The sequence below is a fragment of the Neofelis nebulosa genome, chromosome 13 (assembly GCF_028018385.1).
Source record: "Neofelis nebulosa isolate mNeoNeb1 chromosome 13, mNeoNeb1.pri, whole genome shotgun sequence".
NCBI lineage: Eukaryota > Metazoa > Chordata > Mammalia > Carnivora > Felidae > Neofelis > Neofelis nebulosa.
Window position 1 is genome coordinate 15,591,812 of NC_080794.1, and position 11,034 is coordinate 15,602,845.

The 11,034-nt window shown below is 40.8% G+C and overlaps 1 pseudogene; it reads left to right on the forward strand.

The window, feature by feature from the left end:
• The first annotated feature begins 10,063 nt into the window (after window positions 1-10,063).
• LOC131493662 (large ribosomal subunit protein eL21-like) lies at window positions 10,064-10,546 on the forward strand (annotated as a pseudogene).
• The last annotated feature ends 488 nt before the right edge of the window (window positions 10,547-11,034 follow it).

Here is an 11,034-nt window from a genome sequence, read left to right on the forward strand (position 1 = left end):
GAAACAAATATCCATTTACTTTAAGAGTCAAACTTGAGGATCACCCCTTTTGGGGTCACATGTAATGCCCCATCTTATCGTCCCTGACCCACGCCTCTAGATGGTATTGAACCAAAAGCTTTGAACTAAGTTTAGTTTGTTTTGAATATTAACTATGGTCTGTGATTTTAATTTATGAGGTTTCCACATTCTCCAAATTCCAAACTTATGTGCTTTTTTCTTACAACCTGCCAATATTCACTCTACTAATGATTATAAGATTGCCAATCAGCTGTCATTTTGTGACTTCAATACTCATCATTTTTACATTTATCTCCAGATTCAGAAAGATCGTTAGAGTTAACTTAATACAAATGCAGTTGGAAAGCAACTTGGCTGGGATACCTATGCATCCGTTTGATTAATCCACAACCCCGTCTTTCTTGGTTAGAGGAGCAATGTGTCTTAGGTTGATATTCTAAAAAATCATCTTGATAGGCATTCAGATCACGTACATATAATTGCTAAAAAATCAAATGTCTTGCCTTCTGTCACTGTGACACTTCTCCGGTGAGTCAACTGTAGCATAATGATAGTGTGGACTCAGGGGCCCGACTGCTGATGTTTGAGGTGACCTACTACCTATTAGGTCTATGTCCTGAGCTGAGGTACCCCGTTTGTCTGTGCTCCACTGTCTTCCTTTGTAATTACTAGTAGACAGACTATTTGTCTTCTTTAGTGAATTAAGAAATAAGAAGCCCCCCCCCCAAAGAGTTTTAATAGTATTTTATGCAGTGACAATAAAATTTAGCAGTGAGGCACTTCAAAGTGACCATTCCAGATGTGAAGAATTAGATAATCCTTTCCTAGGTGGTTCAGCCATTTTCAAGTATTGTACCAATGGGAAATAGAAAAAAAAAGTGAGGATTCACATTTGTAGCTTAATTTTTATTTTTTTTAAAGTTTAAATTATTTATTTTGAGAGAGAGAGAGAGAGAGAGAGACAGTGTGTGCTCATGAAGAGGGGAGGGGCAGAGAGAGAGAGGGAGAGGCAGAATCCCAAGCAGAGTCTGTGCTGTGGGCACAGGGCCCAACACGGGGCTCAATCCCATGAACTGTGAGATCATGACCTGAGCTAAAACCAAGAGCCAGTCGCTTAACCAACTGAGCCACCTGGGCGCCCCATAAATTTATAGATTAAACGCATGGACTATGCATCTCCAAATGTTCAGGTCTTCAATACAATTATTTCATTATGGAGCCCTAGCCTAACTTTTAAAACTAAATATTCATAAGAATGTCTCCGTTTTCAAACTCTACTAAATTAGGCTTCATACAAATTTGCCAGCAGGTACAGTTGGAAGACCAGGAGGTAGAAACCTCTTTGTAGAAACAAAAAGGAAATGAAGAACCACAAGATGAGACAGATCTTCAAATGGCATTCAAAGTACATGAGAGATAAGGTGTATTAAAACACATGGTAATAAAAAGTAGCAAGTATTTACCAAACTAATGATTAAAAAAAAGAAACCTAGCCACAATGTTCTTACACTTCAAACATGAATTTTTATTTTATTTACATATTACTTTATATTTTTTATGTATTCATATAATTTTATGTATTTATAAATATATATTTATACATCACTTTACATTATATATGTGACTACTTTATATTTTATTGTGTAATAAGCTTATTATATTATTATAATTATATTTTTATTATAATTATGTATCATGTATGTTATATAATTATGATAATTATATAATGGCTAATAGTGTACTGTTATTATAACAAGTATATTACTTTGGAAGTATATACGTAATTATATGATTTTATATTACTTTCCATATTTATATATATTTATAAATATGTTTTTATATTATATATGTGCCTATTTTTCTTCTAAATTCACCGATTGATTCTCAAAAGATTCATTGAAACTCAAGAGATTCATTGTGTTGTCTTCAAAGGACATAAAGTTAGATCTGGATTTGAATTCTAGCTCTGCTGCTTGTAACTCTACCTTACGGGGAAAGTGCCTGCAGGTCACTTGACCTCAGTTTCCTCCTCTGGAAGGGGATGATAATAATAAAAGCTGGGAGCTGATCAGATACCTGAAATGGGACACTGCTTCGCCCGTCACAGAAGTTAGGCTGATCCCCCCACGATGTTGCAGGTGCCGTGCTGGCCCTTGGCCATTTCAGGATAAATGACCCATTGGGAACATACAGTAAGGTATATTTAAGCATTAGTGAAATCAGGCCGACTTCGCCTGTGTTGCTCAGTAGAATTTTTAACTTTTATGAGCTATGGAAACACTGCCGCACTTTCCTCAGAGCGCCACGCAGCGCTGTCCACGAGTGGAGATGCCCTGCCACAAATCCGCACCTGTCAGTTCTCCTGGTGAGTTGACAGCCCTTTGAAGTCCCTCCAGCGCGTCTCAGAGCTGATTCAGGTGCCTGTGCGCGCGTGCGTGCATCACACCGTCTGTCCCGAATTTGGAGAAAATGCCTTCAGTTGTCTTTGAAAGATGTTGTAGCAGACAGACTGAAACTCATCTGTTTACAGCAGTAATGAACTTACTTGGAACCTGTCCTCGGAAATTTGGCAGTCATGGTTTCTATACTATCCAGGGGGAGAATCTTGAATGGGATCTGGAATGAGGAAGTAGGAATTTAGACTGCCAGTGAGAAAGCGTGGAAATACGGAGTTGGTAGAAATCTGTCTTCACTTCAGATTAAAACTACATGTTGAATGATCCCTGAATGTCAAGTACTGGAGATGTAGCAGTAAAAAACAAAACAAAACAAAAAAGACACACACAAAACACCTTGCACCTTAAGGTCATTTATTATGGTGTAAACGAGAGATAAATCAGTGATTGCAATATCCAGGAAGCAAAAAGGGTGTGTTTTGCGTGGTGCTGTGAGGTCAGGCACGAGCTTTTCACCTCATGTCGGGCTCACAGGGGACTTCCAAGGGAAACTAGTGTGAGGAGATGTATATATGTGTAAGGACAGGACAACCGGGAAATGAACCACATTTTCAGTAGGGCCAACCAGGTGTCTCTCTGGGCACACTGGAATAAGTGATGAGCCCATAATTTCATTCTTCTACTGTATTGACTCTTCCCCCACCCCCACTTTTATAATTTGCAATAATGTTGTTTAATGACTTTCTTACTTGTGAAAGTTACTGCTATAATTACCGCTGCCCCCTCATGAAATAATAGAAAAAAATATATATCTCTATCCCGGTTCCTAGCACACAGCTTATAAGATGTTTGTAATTTCCTAAGTGATTGGGGTGTTTCCTAAACCACTCGGTGTTTTCTGAGTGATGGGAACATCTTTTGTTCTAATGAGGAGTCTTTGGGTGGGCTTCTGCACAGGGACTGATCACCAGAAAGGCCAAGCCATGACTAGAAGCTTGGAGGTTTCAGCCCCACCACCCATCCTCCAGAGAGGAGAGAGGGCTGGACCTCGAGTCAATGATCCATCATGCATACATGGAGGCTTCCCTATTCCAAAAATATGGAAGAGCTTCTGGGTTGGTGAACACACCCACATGCCGGGAGGGTGGGGCTGCCCAGCCCAATGGGGACTAGAGGCTCCTGAGCTCAGGACGCTTCCATTATGTGTCTTTTCATCTGGCCAATCATCTGTATCCTTTAGTATATTGTTTATAATAGGCTGGTAAATGTAAGCAAGTGCTTCCCTGAGTTCTGTGAGGCATTCTCACAAATTATTGGACCCAAGGAGGGAGTCATGGGAAGCAGAATTTATAGCTGGTCCGTCAGAAGTACAGGTGACAACTGGAGTTTGGAGTCCCCCTGAAATGGGGGAGTCCTGTCGGCAGAGCCTTTAACATGTGGAACCTGGTGCTCATCCCAGGTAGACGGTGTCAGAACTGAACCGTATTGTGGGATGCCCAGCTGGTGTCACAGAACCGCTTGGCAGGCGCGACACCACACATCTGGTGTTAGAAGTGAAGTGTCGTCATCGTGTGAGGGCAGAGGAGAAACAGGGAGTTTTCCCATACGCCCCCCAACCTCACCCCCCCGGGGGCAGCCTTCTTGCAGGCTCTACTAGCTGGCCTGGCTGAACGCACGAGGCCACCATATAATTATTGTCTCCATTCTATCCAGGCCTTTTATTAGAGTTCTATTTTTAAACATCATTTCATTCCCTTTTATAGCTTTCCTTAATGCATCGAACAAGCAACCTTTGATTTACCACTGCCCTGTGCCTATGTGAATGTTCTGAACCACAGGTCAGATGTGGAGCATTATTTAAAAGTGTTCTCTCGTGCACTAATGTGCCTGCATTAAGCATGAGGTAGCAGCAGAGACGCTACTCAGCGAAGAGAAATTGCTTTTACGTGAATCAGAGCAGTAAATTCTTAAAATCCTCTACCCCTAAAATGATTAAATAAATGAATTTTTCAAACGTTGAATAAAACATCTTAACTCAGACTATTGCCGCAAACTCAAAACAAAATAAATTACTGTGCAAATCCGAAAAGTTAGTGAAGGAAATGCAAATGTTCAACCAAATGGCCTGAAGCATAACTATTATTTTTGTTTTACTTAAATGTTCCTCATACTTTAAGAAGCTATTATATTACCAATACACATGTTCCAGTAATATCAGAGGTGTTTTATGAAGCGTGGGGTACTTGGCATCACTACTTAAATTTCCACTCGGTTGAGCATTAGTCTCTCAGTTACACTCGGGGTGGCCTCCTGTCTGATGTGACATCTTCCTACCCTCTGGCATCCCAGCAGCCCCGGAATCCTGTCCGTGCTGTCTCCCAAATAATTCTGGGATCATCACCACCTCCATGCCCTGGGCCATGCTACACTTGTATCTCGCGTGGATTATGGGACTAATTTCTGGAGTGATGGCCTTCAGAGCACAGGGAAGAGCTGTTACTCTACTGGCCAAATTTGTCTTTCATTTGTTTTGGGAATGCTTACTTTCCAGGTGAAGAATACCTATGAGATGTTTCACAGGAAACTAAATTTTTCCCACCGTTTATGTGGTTTCAGTAGGATTCATTCCACTATGGAGTATGAAAGGGTGAAAGGGAGGTGATCAAAGTATGTGCAAAACTTGATATGTAATATGTGATATGTATTTATATGTAATATGTATATAATATATGTAATAGGTAAAGACTGAAAGGCTTTACATTTTCATCTGTTCCAGGGGGGTTGCACACACCATCTTGTTTAATCTATACCACAGATGTCTCAGATGAGCACCCATGACTCACCCTGGTATGAGAACATGAACGTTCTAGGTCACATAGTTAAGTGGTAGAACTCTTTCCCACCTTGTTTTCCAGATAGACGCTCTCACATGAGCATGAGACTTAGAGTCTTGAAGACCTGTGTTAAGTCCTGCTCCAGCATTTAGCACAGACTGCCACTAATTCAAATATTCAGTGAAAGTCCAAGAAACGAATAAGCAAATACACAAAACAAAAAAGGAGTGTGTCAGTATTACTCTTCCAGGAAAAAGCAGATCTTAATCAACTCTGGAATCATTTCAGGAAAAGGGAGACAGGCTAGTAGAAAGATGAAGGACGGATTCAGGGACGCGTGGCAGATAGATGAATAAATGGATATCTTAATAAACGTTGATCTTTGACCTGTTTCTCTTCAATGTAACACACGTAAACCACATGGGTACTTCTTAGAAATGACTCCAGAGAGGCACAAAGCCATTGCAGGTGACATATAACCATGACCATTTAATCCCTATTATCAGAAATCAGTTAGTGATTTTACCTATTTAAGTACAAAGCTGAGTCCAAATTGATATTCCTTCCTCTTTTTTGTTTTAAATGAATTTTTTTCAACATGTATTTATTTTTGAGAGACAGAGAGAGACAGAGCGTGAGCAGGGGAGGGGCAGAGAGAGGGAGACACAGAATCCAAAGCAGGCTCCAGGCTCTGAGCTGTCGGCACAAAGCCTGACACTGACACAAGGCTCAAACCCACAAGCCATGAGATTATGACCTGGGCCAAAGTCGGACACTCAACTGACTGAGCCACCCAGGCACCCCACAAATTGATAGTCCTTCCCCTTTATTGCACTCTCCCTATTCCTACCCACCCTAGTAGAGAACTTATTTTACTTTCACTAATACACATTTTCATCAAATACTATTTTAACATGCTTATTGTATTTTACTTTAAAAAAATTCTCAAAAAATTAAAAATAGAACTACCCTATGACCCAGCAATTGCACGACTAGGAATTTATCCAATGGACACAAAAATGCTGATTCGAAGGGGGACATGCACCCTGATGTTTAAAGCAGTATTATCAACAATATCCAAATTATGAAAAGAGCTCGAATGTTCGTCAACAGATGAATGGATAAAGAAGATGTGTGTATGTGCGTGTGTGTGTGTGTATACACACACGCACATGCACACACACACACACACACACACACACACAATGGAATACTACTTGGCAATCAAAAAGAATGAGATCTTGCCATTTGCAACAATGTGGATGGAACTGGAGGGTATTATACTAAGCAACATAAATCAGAGAAAGACATATGATTTCGCTCATGTGGAATTTGAGAACACAACAGATGAACATACGGCAAGGGAAGAAAAAATAAGATAAAAGCAGAGAGGGAGGCAAACCATAAGAGACCCGTAAATACAGAAAACAAACTGAGGGTTGATAGAAGCAGGTGGGTGGGGGATGGGCTGAATGGGTCATGGGCACTAAGGAGGGTACTTGTTGGGATGAGCACTAGGTACTGTATGTTGTGATGAAATCACTGGGTTCTACTCCTGAAGCCAAGACTACACTGTATGTTAACTAACTTGAATTTAAATAGTAATAAAATCCTCAAAGTTTCTGTCTTACTCCTACAATGTATGGGTTGAATTACCTTTGTATGTTTAAATTAGATAAATTTCAATGCATGGAATTGCAATGTTGCTTGCAACCCTAAGGACTGAGAGCAAGTGAAGGCCTGAGATGCCTTTGGCATCTTGTCTGCGTCTGTGCCTGTGCCCATAGGGGCTGGACCATAGAGATGTTATCCATTTGCTTGGTGTGGGGTAGATGGGAACCATTGACTACAAAATGTAAGCTTATCTATGTGCAAGTCAGGAAAAATACAAAATTGAGATTATGTACATTTCTTATGATTATATTTTCAGGTTGCAAACATTTGGTATTTTATAAAATCAAGTCTAGAGCTGGGCATTGAGTTCACCCATTGGAAAAGATTACATTTTCTCCAAAAGCGTAGATTCCATTTTCCTTTATTATCACAACAGTTTTTAAGAATTTTGATGGCAGATTTTTGTATATATTATTAATGTATTTTTTAAATTTCAGATAACATATTTTTTAGTATGAAATAAATCAGATAATTTTGAATTTCTGAACTGACTTTGCCGGTAGGGTTTGTTTTTGAAATTATTTTTCAATACTTTGGAAGTCTGCTTGGTGCTTGACTTTTAAATACGAGAAATATTGAAATCAGAATTTCAAAAAAATCATGAGAAATGTGAATACCTAAACAAAAAACTATAAGGTCGTAGACTATAGCTACCTCTCACTGATAAGGATTTTAAAAAGTGACTTTACTCCAAGATTGGGGTGCTTGGGTGGCTCAGTCAGTTAAGTGTCTGATTCCTGACTTCAGCTAAGGTCATGATCCCAGGGTTTGTGAGTTCGAGCCCTGCACCTGGATCCATGCTGACAGTGTGTAGACTGCTTGGGATTCTGTCTCCCTCTCTCTCTCTCTGCCCCTCCCCTGTTTTCTCTCTCTCTCTCTCTCTCTCTCTCTCTCTCTCTCTCTCTCTCAAAATAAGTAAAAAATAAACTTTTAAAAAAAGTGACTTTACTTCAAGGTGATAAATTGATGTTCACAGTTAACAGTCTCAAAATGTTGTATTGACAATAATACGACTGAAGAATCCTGGGAAGCACCATTAATTTTAACTCTATAGACACATTATTAGGTAGCCTGCATTGATGAGTACCCAAGGGACCTTCTCTGAGATTGTAGTATATGAAATTTATCTGGTTTATAACATGCCCACTTTCAAAGTAATTCTTTTAAATTAATGACTTTTCTAGGGAAGGCCCCCTCCGTGGGAGGCAATTTATTCATATTCCTTAGGAGATTTAATATAAATTGTACTCCATTAATTTAATAAACCTCCCAGTTTTTACAAAGGTGCCTTTTGGGAGCAAGGGAACATAGATCTTGGTTTGGAGAGGAAGAGTACAAATAGGAAATATCACTATCCGAATTACAATCAGGACGGGCAGAAGTATGGTGGGGCAAGCCCTGAATATCAGAGAGATAGTTTCATGATGTCTAATAATGTGACACAGTTGGGGAACGGGAGGAGATGGAAAGTAGGAAAATAACTACATTTTTCACTTGGGAGTCGCAGAAGACACTCTTTTACTGTTACATAGATAACTGTGCGTGTGTGTGCATGTGTGTGTGATAAACAGGCCATATGGTATTTTTCACATTAAACCAGTGGTTCATTTAATTCCTATTAAACCCTAGTGCCTCTGGGTTGTACTGAACATGAAGAGACTGTCATCTGGAGAAGTTTAAGAAGGAGCCAGTCGCTTTGACACTTGCTGTGATTCTGTGCTGTAAGTCCTAGTTGGCTCTGCTTCTTTAAGAATTGAACCCAGGGGGCCATCTGGTTGGCTCAGTCAGTTAAGCATCCAACTCTTGATTTCAGCTCAGGTCATAATCTCATGGTTTCTTGGGATCGAGCCCCGTGTTGGGCTCGGCATTGACAGCACAGAGCCTGCTTGGGATTCTGTCTCTCTCTCTCTCTCGCTTTCTCTCAAAATAAATAAGTAAGCTTAAAAAAAAGAGTTGAATCCATGACCAAAGGAATATACCGTGCTATACATAAACACATAAAAAGCACACTCAAATAGGCAGTTAGGTGCAACAGCCATGGAATGAAACCATAAAATGTCACATCTGACCTGTTTGAACCTTCTTGCGTCTCGACTTACTTGCCCGATTCCACAGTTCTTACTGTGAGTTGATTTACTGCAGTGCTATTTGTATTATTTTTAAAGCTTCTGTGATAAAGTACCACAGAGTAAGTAGGTGGCTTAGACAATAAAGATTTATTCTTCCACAGTTTTGAGGGCAGGAGACCAAACTCAGGGTGGTGACATGGCTGGTTTCATTCTGAAGCTTCTCTCCTGCCGTGAGGACGGCCATCTTCTCATCGTACTGTCATGTGATCTCTTCTCCGTGCACGTGCCCTGTCCGTTCTGATCTCTGCCTGTAAGGACACCCTCATGTTGGATCACGGTCATGCATATGACTTCATTTTACTTTCGTTGCTTCTTCAAAGGCCTTATCTCCACATGCAGTCGCATTCTGAGACACGGGGTCTCAGACCCACAACGTAAATTTGGAGGAGGGCAGCAAAATTCAGCCCATAACATTATTTTTCCAGTTTTCACTCATGGGAATCAATTACTTACCCTCCCATGATTGAACTCTTTCAAGTGGTACCAACGAATGTGGTACAAGTTCAAGATATTCTAATGGGAAGACATTGCTCTAGGAGGCATAGACCCTGTTATAAAACATGTCCTCACAGTGTCCTCCTTTTCCATTACATCCTGACTCCCTCCTTGTGGAATTAAGGCAGAAACTATTTGTTCAGGAAGATTTTAGGCAATTTGAATAGCTTCTTACTGTTACTCATGCTATGGATATTAAGCAATATCTAGACCAGATCTCTTGGATTGTTCATTCTGTGCAAAGACAGTCACCATGTGAGGAAAACACTCACGCGCCCAGAGCAGGGTTTGTGTGGAGGGGACTGAGGGGCTCCTCAGTCAGCATCAGCTGCTCGACTTGTGAGTAAACCTCCTTGCTCATGGATACTCCTGCCCCAGTCAAGCCTTTGAAGGACTGTAGCCCCATCTGACAGCTTCACAGTAGGCACATAAGAGACCTCATGCTAGAAAGATCCAGTTAAGACATTTCTGATTTCTCTTTTTGGCAAGAACTGCCATCTTCCAATAATTCACCAAAATGACCCGCACAAAGCGAAAGAGGAGAGGCACCCGCTGTATGTTCCCTAGGCCTTTAGAAAACATGGAGTTGTTCCTTTGGCCACATACATGCGAATCAAAAGAAAGGTGATATTGGGGACATCAAGGGAATGGGCAGTGTTCATAAAAGAGAGCCCCCCAGACGTCCCCATGGCAAAACTGGAAGGGTCTCCTGTGTTACCCAGCATGCTGTTGGCATTTGTGTAATCGGCCAAGCACGTTGAGGGTAAGATTCTTGCTGAGAGAATTAATGTATATACTGAGCATATTAAGCCCTCAAGGAGCCTTCCTGAAGCATGTGAAGGAAAATGATCAGAGCAAGAAGGAAGCCAAAGAGAAAGGTACTTGGGTTCAGCTGAAGCGCCAGCCTGCCCCACCCAGAGAAGTGCACCTTGTGAGAATACACAGAGAGGAGCCTGAGCTGCGGGAACCCAGTCCCTATGAGTTCACGGCACGGTAAGTGTAAGAAAAGATAGGCCTCAGGACTGTTAAAAGAAAAAAGAGAAAAGAAGAGGAAGGAGGAGGAGGAGGAGGAGGAGGAGGAGGGGGAGGAGGGGGAGGAGGGGGAGGAGGGGGAGGGGAAGAAGATATTTCTGGTTTCTGGACCCAGGACACTTTGAGAGAATTGTTTCATATTGTATTTTTACATGTGTTTTTGTGTTTTGTGTGCGTGTTGTCCCTTATTGACGCCTGAACCGGTTTTGAATAACTAAAATTTCATAGAAAGATTTTTTTACCTAGTAAGTCTGAAACAATAAAAAATTTTTCCAGCTATGAATTTTAAGTCATTACTGCTTATTCTTGTTTTGCATCTCCGCTGAATGCATCCATTATGATTTTTAAAAATCTCATTAATTTTGTTACTGGTTTACTTGTCCATGAGAAAGTTCTGAGCAAATCAGAGGGGAGGATCAAGATGGAAGTGATAACATGAAATGTGGAATGGAG